Consider the following 14,079-nt stretch of genomic DNA (forward strand, 5'->3'; position numbering starts at 1 on the left):
GGAAGCTAAACATCATTTAGACATCTACTTTTCCTTAGTTTATGTTCATGTCCTCTCATCCTTTCATCATCGTGCACAAAAATATCCTTTCTATCCATGTTTTCCACGTCGCTAACTTCTTTAGACCCATAATCAATTTCTCTCCCTCTCTCTTTCTCTCTCTCACACACACACGTGCACACAAAAGACACACACCTACACAATCTCACGGGCACAGAAACACACCCACACACACAGAGGGAGTCATCAGATGTAGACGTCCGACATCGGCACTCCGTACCAAAACAACACGGCCAGTGGCATTACCTAAATTAGTATCTTTGAATGAGTCAAGCTTTGTACCAGGTTAGACTAAATTATTTTTCATTATTAAAAGGAAAAAAAAAAAGTTTAAACAAGACTGGTTCAAACAACAAAGATCCACGAGGAAAAAAATGCGCTGAGTCAGCTGGGTTTGTTTAGCCTACAGCAACACGGGGAAAGTGTACATACTCTGTAAGTACATACTCTGTTTATTTAGTATTACAAAATGGATACATCCATCCATCCATTGCATGACGCCATGTATCCCAAACGGGGTGGTCAAGGGCTTAGAGTTAATTGTTTTACAGGGAGGGGCACTAATCCTCCACCAACCCCACTTGACATGTAGGGATGCCAACAGCATCTGGTGTTCCCAGGCGGTCACCCATCCAAGTACTAACCAGACCCAACGTTGCTTACTTCAGTAAAACAAATTTGGAAAAGAAAAGGGATAAAAGTAAAAAGCAAAATGATGATTTCTACCAAGAACTGGTTGAAGTGGAGACTCACAATAGACTGGTTGAACGTGTACACAAACTAGAAATGGCTTTCAAAAATGAAATTGATGAAATAAAGAAGCAAATGCACTTGCAAAAGGAAGAGATAGAAAAACTAGGAAGGGAGGCCAATAAGAAAGACACAACCATCAGCGAACTAACAGTGGAATTGAGTACGCTTAGGAAGAAAGTGAGTGAAATGGCAAGTACAGTAGTCAATCACGAGAGTGTTATGGAAGAGTTCAAAAATGACACAGAGACAATTAGGCAAGCAAGCAGTCTTATGGACCAGAGCAGTGATATTGAGGAGAAGATAACACAGGTGAATGAAGCTGTGCAAAGCTACAAAAATGATGTAGAAACCACGTATGCTGAAATGGTGAAAGTAAAGAAAGACTTAGAAACAAGGGTGGAGGAAAAAAGCATAAAAAAGGGAGCGAAAAGAATAATCCAAAACAATCCAAAGTTAGTCAGAGATTCAGTAGAGATAAACAAATCAATAGTAATCACTGGTATAGAAGAGGAAGACGTTAAAAACAAGATCACAAGAGACAAAATGGAGATGGCAAATGTAATGAGCTTACTGAAAGAAGTATCAGAGGAAATCTGTAGTAAAGACATAGAGCAACGCAAAAGGTTAGGGAAATACGAGAAAAGCAAGACAAGACCTCTAAAGGTGACTTTCCAGAGTGTAAACACTGTGGAAGAGATACTAAAAAATGCAAAGAATCTTATGGAAAAAGAGGAGTTTAAAAATATATGGATAAAACGATGCCTAACACAAGAGGAACTGAAATTACTGAAAGAGAAAAGGGAGGAAGCAAAAACAAAAAATGAGGGAAGATCAGAAGAGGAGAAGAAGAATTTTTTTTACAAAGTAATAGGATTGCAGGTACGAAAGTGGTACACAAACAGGGTGGAAGAAAAAGGAGGAAGGTAGTAGAACCATGTCATGACAAGTATATAAACAAGATGATAAAGTTGATGTACTCAAATGTGGATGGAATGGTATCTAAATTACTAGAGATGAATGATTATGTCAGAGAAAATGAACCAGAAATAATATGCCTAACTGAAACAAAATTAACACCAAGGATATCCAATGACATACTAAACTTAGAGGAATACAATATATGGAGAAGAGACACAATTTTTAAAAAAGGAGAAGGAATTATAATATTAACTAAGAAAAATCTAAAAGTCAAGGAAATAAAACTAGATATACCATCACAAGTAGAACTGATTGCAGTAGAGATCGACACATCTGAAGGTAAAGTAATTGTAACTAATTTGTACATGCCACCCAGATCAAACACATGGGAAAGAGATGAATATGAGGACCTGGCAGAGAGTACAATTCAGAGTATAAGATCATTGATACATAAAATGGAAGAGAAATCGGAAAGAATTATACTAATTGGGGACTTCAATACAAATATAAATTGGAATACTCTAGATATAAATAGCCAAGAAAGCTGTTGGGACCAAAAGCTCCTGGATCTCGTACAAGAGTTTTTCTTAATGCAACATGTGAGGGAAACCACCAGAAAAAGAGGACTTCATGTACCTTCAATGCTAGATCTAATATTTACTAGGCAAGAAAATGATATTGACAGTTTAATATATCACCCTCCACTCGGCAAAAGCGATCATGCAGTACTAAATTATAACTTCAAGATAGCATATGACATAGTAAACAGCAATGACAGTTACAAAATGAGCCTAAACTATAAAAAGGGAAATTATCAAGACCTAAAGAAGTATTTCTTAGAAGATGATTGGGAAAATGAGCTTAGAGGACAAGATTTAAATGCTGTATATAAAAAATTCGGTGAATTTTATGAAATAGGAGTCCAGAAGTACATCCCACAGCACAAAGAAGCAGATAAGAGAATACAGAAATGGTTCAATACAGAATGTAAAAAATCAAAAGAAAGAAGAGATTTGTTGTGGAATTGATACAGAAGACACAATTGTGAAAGGGCATACAAACAGGCAAGAAACGATTATACAAGAATAAGGAGGGAAGCCCAAAAACAGTTTGAGGAGGATATAATAAATAAAAGTAGTGATCAACCAAAGCTGTTTTACAGCCATATCAGAAGCAAAGCCAAAGTAAAAGATATAATGCAATCCATTACGGATGAGGGAATCACTTATACACAAGAGAAAGATATTTGTGAAGCACTAAATAAGAATTTCCAATTAGTTTTTACAGAAGAAAAAAATTTTGAGTGGGACTATGTGGAACACGCATGTCCACACATACTACCAGATTTACAAATAGCAGAAAAAGTAATACATGAGGAGTTAAGTAGATTAGACAGAGGAAAAGCAAGTGGTCCTGATGAAATTTCATGTTGGGTATTACGAGAATGTGCAAAGGAGTTAAGTAAACCATTATTTTTAATTTTCAAGAAATCCTTGAGTCAAGGTAAACTACCTGATATTTGGAAAAAAGCAAATATTGTCCCCTTATTCAAGAAAGGAAATAGACAAAATCCACTCAACTACCGACCATTATCACTGACCAGTGTTGTAAGCAAGGTATTAGAGAAACTTATAAGAAAAGCTTGGGAAAATCATCTAGAAGAACACAGTATGATAACAGAAAGACAGTTTGGTTTCAGAAAAGGAAAATCATGTGTTACTAATCTGTTGAGCTACTATGACAGAGTAACAAACACAATACAGGAAAGGGAAGGATGGGTGGACAGTATCTATTTAGATTTCAAGAAAGCTTTTGACACAGTACCACACCAAAGACTTTTATGGAAACTGTACCATCAAGGAGGAATTCGAGGCAAACTGTTTTGTTGGATGCAAGACTTTCTCATAAAAAGAGAAATGAGGACAGTACTAAGAGGAAACTACTCATCATGGAAAGAAGTGACTAGTGGAGTGCCACAGGATTCAGTGCTGGCACCAATCATGTTTTTAGTGTATATAAATGATATAAACAGTAACACTGGAAATGAAAGCTATCTGAATATGTTTGCAGATGATGCAAAAATACAAAGGAGAATTACTAACACAGACTCTTGTAAAGAGCTACAAGAAGAATTAAATAAACTTCATGAATGGAGTAGTACATGGCAAATAGAATTCAATGTGGACAAGTGTCATGTAATCAAGTTTGGTAAAAGTGGAAAAAGACCTGATTGGGATTATAAGTTAGGAAATAAAACCCTATACACATCAGAAAGAGAGATAGACCTAGGTGTGATTATCAATAACAGACTATCTCCGGCCGACCACATCAGCGAGAAGGTACGGAACATGTATACACTGCTTGCAAATATGAGAAGGGGATTCACATACATAAATGAAGACATGCTAAGAAGGATAATAACATCATTCATTAGACCAACCCTGGAATATGCATCAGTAGTCTGGAGTCCTCATCTCAAAAAGCATATAGACAAGATTGAAAAAGTTCAAAGGGCCGCTACAAGATGGATACCAAACTTAAGGGACCTAAGCTACGAAGAAAGACTAAATAAACTGAATCTACCAACACTACAGGAGAGAAGGAAAAGAGGTGACATGATAATGCTATATAAGTGCATATCAGGGAAGGAGAAAATAGACATAAATGATTACTTAACATATGGAAAAGCATCAGCAAGAGGACACTGCAAAAAACTGCATAAGAAGAGAGGTGATAAAGACGTAAGGAAATTCAGTTTCCCAAACAGAGCAATTGATCAATGGAATGCACTACCGAATGAAATAGTGTGTGCCAAAAAATTCACAAATTTAAGGATATGTCCGATAAATATGGTTTAAGACACGGGACAGTACGAGTTTGACTCATTCCTGTAAAGATACAATTAGGTAAGAACAATTAGGTAAGAACTTCCACACCCACACACCCACACCCACACCCACACACCCACCCACCCACCCACACCCACACCCACCCACACACACACACACACACACACACACACACACACACACACGGAGGGATTCAATCTAGGCGGACGTGTGACACCGGCTCTCCGTACCAAATCATCACGGCCAGTGGCATTACCTAAATAGTATCTTTGTATGAGTCAAGCTCAGTACCAGGTTAGACTAAATAATTGTCCATTATAAAAAAAGAAAAAAAAATAAGTTTAAACAAAACTTGTAAAAACAGGAAATAGAACCAAGACGAAAGAATATGCTGAGTCGTCTCTGAGGTTAGTTTAGACTACAACAACACGGAGATTGTAATTACATGCTTTGCACTTTAAGTATTGCAAAATGGATACATACTTCAGTAAAACAAATTTGGAAAAGAAAAGGGATAAAGGTAAAAAGCAAAATGATGGTTTCTACCAAGAACTGGTTGAAGTAGAGACCCAGAATAGATTGGTTGAACGTGTAAACAAACTAGAAATGGCTTTCAAAAATGAAATTGATGAAATAAAGAAGCAGATGCACTTGCAAAAGGAAGAGATAGAAAAACTAGGAAGGGAGGCCAATAAGAAAGACACAACCATCAGTGAACTAACCGTGGAGTTGAGTACACTCAGGAAGAAAATGAGTGAAATGGCAAGTACAGTAGTCAATCACGAGAGTGTTATGGAAGAGTTCAAAAATGACACAGAAACAATTAGGCAAGTTAGCAGTCTTATTGACCAGAGCAGTGATATTGAGGAGAAGATAACACAAGTGAATGAAGCTGTGCAAAGCTACAAAAATGATGTGGAAACCACGTATGCTGAAATGGTGAAAGTAAAGAAAAACTTAGAAACAAGGGTGGAGGAAAAAAGTATTAAAAAGGAGGTGAAAAGAATAATCCAAAACAATCCAAAGTTAGTCAGAGATTCAGTAGAGATAAACAAATCAATAGTAATCACTGGTATAGAAGAGGAAGACGTTAAAAACAAGATCGCAAGAGACAAAAAGGAGATAGCAAATGTAATGAGCTTACTGAAAGAAGTATCAGAGGAAATCTGTAGTAAAGACATAGAGGAACACAAAAGGTTAGGGAAATACGAGAGAAGCAAGACAAGACCTCTAAAGGCGACTTTCCAGAGTGTAAACACTGTGGAAGAGATACTAAACAATGCAAAGAATCTTATGGAAAAAGAGGAGTTCAAAAATGTATGGATAAAAAGATGCCTAACACAAGAGGAACTGGAATTACTGAAAGAGAAAAGGGAGGAAGCAAAAACAAAAAATGAGAGAAGATCAGAAGAGGAGAAGAAGAATTTTTTTTTACAAAGTAATAGGATTGCAGGTACGAAAGTGGTACACAAACAGGATGGAAGAAAAAGGAGGAAGGTAGTAGAACCATGTCATGACAAGTATATAAACAAGATGATAAAGTTGATGTACTCAAATGTGGATTGAATGGTATCTAAAGTACTAGAGATGAATGATTATGTCAGAGAAAATGAACCACAAATAATATGCCTAACTGAAACAAAATTAATACCAAGGATATCAAATGATATATTAAACTTAGAGGAATACAATATATGGAGAAGAGACAGATATTTAAAAAAAGGAGGAGGAATTATAATATTAACTAGGAAAAATCTAAAAGTCAAGGAAATAAAACTAGATATACCATCACAAGTAGAACTGATTGCAGTAGAGATCGACACATCTGAAGGTAAAGTAATTGTAGCCAATTTGTACATGCCACCTACATCAAACACATGGGAAAGAGACGAATATGAAGACCTGGCAGAGAGTACAATTCAGAGTGTAAGATCATTGCTACATAAAATGGAAGAGAAATCGGAAAGAATTATACTAACTGGGGACTTCAATACAAATATAAATTGGAATACTCTAGATATAAATAGCCAAGAAAGCTGTTGGGACAGAAAGCTCCTGGAGCTCGTACAAGAGTTTTTCTTAACGCAACATGTGAGGGAAACCACCAGAAAAAGAGGACTTGATGTACCTTTAGTGCTAGATCTAATACTTACAAGGCAAGAAAATGATATTGACAGTTTAATATATCACCCTCCACTCGGCAAAAGCGATCATGCAGTGCTAAATTATAACTTCAGGATAGCATATGACATAGTAAACAGCAATGATAGTTACAAAAAGAGCCTAAACTATAAAAAGAGAAATTATCAAGACCTAAAGAAGTATTTCTTAGAAGTTGATTGGGAAAATGAGCTTAGAGGACAAGATTTAAATGCTGTATATAAAATTATTTTGTGAATTTTATGAAATAGGAGTCCAGAAGTACATCCCACAGCACAAAGAAGCAGATAAGAAAATACAGAAATGGTTCAATACAGAATGTAAAAAATCAAAAGAAAGAAGAGATTTGTTGTGGAATAGATACAGAAGACACAATAGTGAAGGGGCGTATAATAATTACAAACAGGCAAGAAACGACTATACAAGAATAAGGAGGGAAGCCCAAAAACAGTTTCAGGAGGATATAATAAATAAAAGTAGTGATCAACCAAAGCTGTTTTATAGCTATATCAGAAGCAAAACCAAAGTAAAAGATATAATACAATCCATTACGGATGAGGGAATCACTTATACACAAGATAAAGATATTTGTGAAGCACTAAATAAGAATTTCCAATTAGTTTTTACAGAAGAAAAAAATTTTGAGAGGGACTATGTGGAACACGCATGTCCACACATACTACCAGATTTACAAATGGCAGAAAAAGTAATACAGGAGGAGTTAAGTAGATTAGACAGAGGAAAAGCAAATGGTCCTGATGAAATTTCATGTTGGGTATTACGAGAATGTGCAAAGGAGTTATGTAAACCATTATTTTTAATTTTCAAGAAATCCTTGAGTCAAGGTAAACTACCTGATATTTGGAAAAAAGCAAATATTGTCCCCTTATTCAAGAAAGGAAATAGACAAAATCCACTCAACTACCGACCAGTATCACTGACCAGTGTTGTAAGCAAGGTATTAGAAAAACTTATAAGAAAACCTTGGGTAAATCATCTAGAAGAACACAGTATGATAAAAGAAAGAGAGTTTGGTTTCAGAAAAGGAAAATCATGTGTTACTAATCTGTTGAGCTACTATGACAGAGTAACAAACACAATACAGGAAAGGGAAGGATGGGTGGACAGTATCTATTTAGATTTCAAGAAAGCTTTTGACACAGTACCACACCAAAGACTTTTATGGAAACTGTACCATCAAGGAGGAATTCGAGGCAAACTGTTTTGTTGGATGCAAGACTTTCTCATAAAAAGAGAAATGAGAACAGTACTAAGAGGAAACTACTCATCATGGAAAGAAGTGACTAGTGGAGTACCACAGGGTTCAGTGCTGGCACCAATCATGTTTTTAGTGTATATAAATGATATAAACAGTAACACTGGAAATGAGAGCTATCTGAGTATGTTTGCAGATGATGCAAAAATACAAAGGAGAATTACTAACACAGACTCTTGTAAAGAGCTACAAGAAGAATTAAATAAACTTCATGAATGGAGTAGTACATGGCAAATGGAATTCAATGTGAACAAGTGTCATGTAATCAAGTTTGGTAAAAGTGGAAAAAGACCTGATTGGGATTATAAGTTAGGAAATAAAACCCTATACACATTAGAAAGAGAGAAAGACCTAGGTGTGATTATCAATAACAGACTATCTCCGGCTGACCACATGAGCGAGAAGGTACGGAACATGTATACACTGCTTGCAAATATGAGAATAGCATTCACATACATAAATGAAGACATGCTAAGAAGGATAATAACATGATTCATTAGACCAACCTTGGAATATGCATCAGTAGTCTGGAGTCCTCATCTCAAAAAGCACATAGACAAGATTGAAAAAGTTCGAAGGGCCGCTACAAGATGGATACCAAGCTTAAGAGACCTAAGCTATGAAGAAAGACTAATTAAACTGAATCTACCAACACTACAGGAAAGAAGGAAAAGTGGTGACATGATAATGCTATATAAATGCATATCAGGAAAGGAGAAAATAGACATAAATGATTACTTAACATATGGAGAAGCATCAGCAAGAGGACACTGCTAAAAATTGTATAAGAAGAGAGGTGATAAAGACGTAAGGAAATTCAGTTTCCCAAACAGAGCAATTGATTAATGGAATGCACTACCGAATGAAATAGTGTGTGCCAAAACAATTCACAAATTTAAGGATATGTACGATAAATATGGTTTAAGACACGGGACAGTACGAGCTTGACTCATTCCTGTAAAGATACAATTAGGTAAGAACAATTGTGTAAGAACACACACACACACACACACACACACACACACACACACACACACACACACACACGCACGCACGCGCGCGCGCATGTACACATACTCGTACATGCATGCAAGCCGCGCCGAGCAAAATAATACCCGATTTTTGCTATTGGGAATGCAGTTGTAGAGAGAAATATAATATATATTATAATGATCCAATTTCTGTTTATTTGTCATCGCAACAGCAAAAATGGCGCGTGTAGCGCATATTTTTGTTTCAGCAAGGCACCGATAAAATGTTCTAACTTGAAGAATAAAACAATTTCCAGTCCAATCGGGCCACCGGTTCCTGAGTTATGACTCATTTCTGACTGAAGATAGGTCGTGGCTTGACATCGAGCGGAGGCCACCATCGGCGGCCTTGAAGCAAGTTATGATAATAATAATAATAATAAAGACAACAGTAATAATAATAATAATAATAATAATAATAATAATGATCATCATCATCATCATAATAATAATCATCATCATCATCATCACCATCATCATCATCATCAGCAGCAGCAGCAGCAGCATTATCATCACCATCATCATCATCATCATCATCATCACCATCATCATCATCAGCAGCAGCAGCAGCATTATCATCATCATCATCATCATCATCATAATAATAATAATAATAATAATGATAATAATAACTAGAATTCTCAGAATTGCTGAAGCAATATTCAGAGAACTCAACCTTCCAGATGAAAATACTTTTATCTTTGTAGACCTAATATTAAGGGACTCTTGGTAAGACTCAAAATTTTTTACAAATATTGACGTGTGACCTTGAGATCAAGGTCATTCATACTATGCAAATCATGTTCACTTATGACCCACTACTTTTCCACCGAGTTTGGTCAAAATCTACCAAATACTTTACAATTTAGCACTTTCAGACACGAGCCAGGCATTTTGGTTTTCCTCAGTATCTCAAAAAGTATTTGTTGGATCTCAGTATCAACAAATGGTGCCAGGTACCGGTACAACAAACCTTGACGACAGCAGTTATTTTGTTGCTGTTAAATATTGACTCGTTTCTGCTATTTGGTGTCAATGCACAGTAATGGCGCAAATGTTTTCAAGTTATGCCCTCTGAAAATCCGTGATCTTGCATTTGGCCTTTCAAAGTCACTCAAAGTGAAAGGTCATGCTGCCAAATGAAAGTCGATATGAGACTTCCTATATCTTGGTAGTAGTAAATATTTCTATCTTCAACGAGTTTCGAGTTATAGTCCCCTAAATATCTGTGACCTTGAGTTTGACCTTTCAAGGTCACTTATAGTCAAAGGTCAAGGCACCAATTAAAAACCCATATGGGATTTTCTGTATGTTGATAATAATAAATATATCTTCAATCAGTTTCGAGTTATAGCCCCTTGAAATACCCATAACCTTGAGTTTGACCTTTCAAGGTCATTCAAGGTCAAAGATCTAGGTGCCAAATGAAAGCCCATATTACGAGTTCTTGTTTCTTCAGAACAGAAAATATATCTATCTTCGACCGTATTCAAGTTATAGCCTTCTGAAAATCCGGGACCTTGATTTTGACCTTTCAGGTCATTTGATTACCTCCAAAATTTAATAACTTTCTTTTGGGACTAGTGTCCACGTATCCTGAAAGTTTCATGTAAATTCATTTGGACGCTTTTCCGTAATGTTGCTAACAAACAAACAAACAAACCCAACCACAAACAATACTTTGTCGGACTCTGTCCGGGCGAGGTAATAATACCCAGGTGCACTGCTATGTGTTGACGATTACATACTGGAACATTTGCAAAGCATTCGATTCATTAGTTTTTGCTGTGCAGGAGAGCAAAAATTGAAGAAATAGCATAGCGGGCACTGGTGCGGAGCTAGTGATGGGAAAAACAAAATGTGCCAAAGAAGCCTGCAACCAAAATACATTACTTCCGAAAATTTCAAGTCTCTATCTCGAACGGTCTTGGAATGCAGGCCTTCTAGATCTCCCCTCCCCCTCCAATAAAAAGGAAAAAAAAAAAAAAAAAAATGTGCTAGCAGAGCGATTAGAGGGGTGGTCTGTTGTCCCAGTGGACATAGGCTTGATCCGCGACTTGGTCCAGGAGCAGTTTATAGTTTGATTTTCGTTGAAAAAGACTTTATTTCTCTACTGGAAGACCCATCCCCCTCGACATGTCACAAGAATACCCCGTGAGTATTAATGCACTTATATGGAAAGAGGCAGACCTAGCATTATTTAATTTATACACTGGGTGTTAGAGCCGAAGTGGCTGGCGACATGTGAAAGGTGTGTAACGCAGGAAGATTGATGGGCCTTGGAAACGGAGGAAAAAATATATATATATATTTCTAAAAGTTGAACATTTCACTTTAACGTGTGAATTTTACCTCCAACAGATTCATTCTTGAAGTCGAAATAATTCGTCTATGGTTAGCCTGCATCACTAAGTTTGATCTTGCCCTGTGGCCTTGACCTTTAATCTATTCTTCTCAAAATCAAGTCTTATTATCCTTGCCTAACCCTCAGTGCTCTTACAGATTTTGTCCAGATCGAATCCAAACTGAGTAATTGGGCTGAACATTTGACCTTGACCTTTGATCAATGCCCCTCAGAGCCGAATAATTTCATCCTTGTCTGACTTCCAATCCATTCACCAAGTTTGACTTATAACTGAAATAAAACTCCTTTAGTTACAGTACTCTAGCTCTGTGACGATGACCTTTGACATATTGTTCTCGCAAACATTTCTCTTAATTTATGGTTGACCCTGAACGGTTCAGCTAAGTTTGATCCAACTCTGACGAAAACTATTTGAGTTACAGTATGCTGTACACACACACACACACACACACACACAGGGAGTCATCCAAGGCAGACGTGCGACATCGGCGCTCCGTACCGAAACAACACGGCCAGTGGCATTACCTAAATTAGTATCTTTGTATGAGTCAAGCTCTGTACCAGGTTAGACTAAATGATTTTTCATTATTAAAAGGAAAAAAATAATAAGTTTAAACGAGACTTGTTCAAACAAAGAAAGAAGAACCAAGAGTTAAAAATGCGCTGAGTCAGCTGGGTTTGTTTAGACTACAGCAACACGGGGAAAGTGTACATACTCTTTAAGTACATACTCTGTAATTTTAGTATTGCAAAATGGATACATACTTTAGTAAAACAAATGTGGAAAAGAAAAGGGATAAAAGTAAAAAGCAAAATGATGATTTGTACCAAGAACTGGTTGAAGTGGAGACTCACAATAGACTGGTTGAACGTGTACACAAACTAGAAATGGCTTTCAAAAATGTAATTGATGAAATAAAGAAGCAAATGCACTTGCAAAAGGAAGAGATAGAAAAACTAGGAAGGGAGGCCAATAAGAAAGACACAACCAACAGTGAACTAATAGTGGAATTGAGTACGCTTAGGAAGAAAGTGAGTGAAATGGCAATTACAGTAGTCAATCACGAGAGTGTTATAGAAGAGTTCAAAAATGACACAGAGACCATTAGGCAAGCAAGCAGTCTTATGGACCAGAGCAGTGATATTGAGGAGAAGATAACACAGGTGAATGAAGCTGTGCAAAGCTACAAAAATGATGTAGAAACCACGTATGCTGAAATGGTGAAAGTAAAGAAAGACTTAGAAACAAGGGTGGAGGAAAAAAGCATAAAAAAGGAAGTGAAAAGAATAATCCAAAACAATCCAAAGTTAATCAGGGATTCAGTAGAGATAAACAAATCTATAGTAATCACTGGTATAGAAGAGGAAGAAATAAAAAACAAGATCACAAGAGACAAAAAGGAGATGGCAAATGTAATGAGCTTACTGAAAGAAGTATCAGAGGAAATCTGTAGTAAAGACATAGAGGATCACAAAAGGTTAGGGAAATACGAGAAAAGCAAGACAAGACCTCTAAAGGTGACTTTCCAGAGTGCAAACACTGTGGAAGAGATACTAAAAAATGCAAAGAATCTTATGGAAAAAGAGGAGTTCAAAAATGTATGGATAAAAAGATGCCTAACACAAGAGGAACTGGAATTACTGAAAGAGAAAAGGGAGGAAGCAAAAACAAAAAATGAGGGAAGATCAGAAGAGGAGAAGAAATTTTTTTACAAAGTAATAGGATTGCAGGTACGAAAGTGGTACACAAACAGGATGGAAGAAAAGGGAGGAAGGTAGTAGAACCATGTCATGACAAGTATATAAACAAGATGATAAAGTTGATGTACTCAAATGTGGATGGAATGGTATCTAAATTACTAGAGATGAATGATTATGTCAGAGAAAATGAACCACAAATAATATGCCTAACTGAAACAAAATTAACACCAAGGATATCCAATGACATACTAAACTTAAAGGAATACAATATATGGAGAAGAGACAGAAATTTTAAAAAAGAAGGAGGAATTATAATATTAACTAAGAAAAATCTAAAAGTCAAGGAAATAAAACTAGATATACCATCACAAGTAGAACTGATTTTTTTTTTCTTTTTTTTTTATGTGTCCGACTCTGGGCATAGGCTTCACAGCCTGCTATCAAGGCCCAGCAGTCCTCCTACATACCATACACCTCTACATGTCACCACTTCGGCGCTAACACCCACCGTCCATATTGAATACATGCTAGGGCTGTCTCATACAGGACTGGTGTATTGGTATTAGCGGGGGTATTTTTACGACATGTCGGCGGGTCTTCTGGTAGATCAGTAAAGCCTGATTTAATGAAATTCAAATCCTTAAACTGTTCCCTGCCCCAGCCGGGATTCGAACCTGGGTCCGTAAGTACTGCAGGCCACCTCTCTACCGATTGAGCCACCGCCTCCCCCAGTAGAGATCAACACATCTGAAGGTAAAGTAATTGTAGCCAATTTGTACATGCCACCCAGATCAAACACATGGGAAAGAGACGAATATAAGGACCTGGCAGAGAGTACAATTCAGAGTATAAGATCATTACTACATAAAATGGAAGAGAAATCGGAAAGAATTATACTAACTGGGGATTTCAATACAAATATAAATTGAAATACTCTAGATATAAATAGCCAAGAAAGCTGTTGGG

General features: G+C 36.6%; 1 protein-coding gene across 1 annotated transcript in view; it reads left to right on the forward strand.

Annotated features, from left to right (window-relative positions):
* The window catches only part of LOC145407498 (cytochrome P450 CYP12A2-like), a 164,925-nt gene that overhangs the window by 6,640 nt on the left and 144,206 nt on the right, over nucleotides 1-14,079 (forward strand). The gene's annotated exons all lie outside the window — the stretch shown is intronic.

Source organism: Coenobita brevimanus, chromosome 73 (assembly GCF_032717465.1).
Source record: "Coenobita brevimanus isolate Jiangsu-jjx chromosome 73, ASM3271746v2, whole genome shotgun sequence".
Classification (NCBI taxonomy): domain Eukaryota; kingdom Metazoa; phylum Arthropoda; class Malacostraca; order Decapoda; family Coenobitidae; genus Coenobita; species Coenobita brevimanus.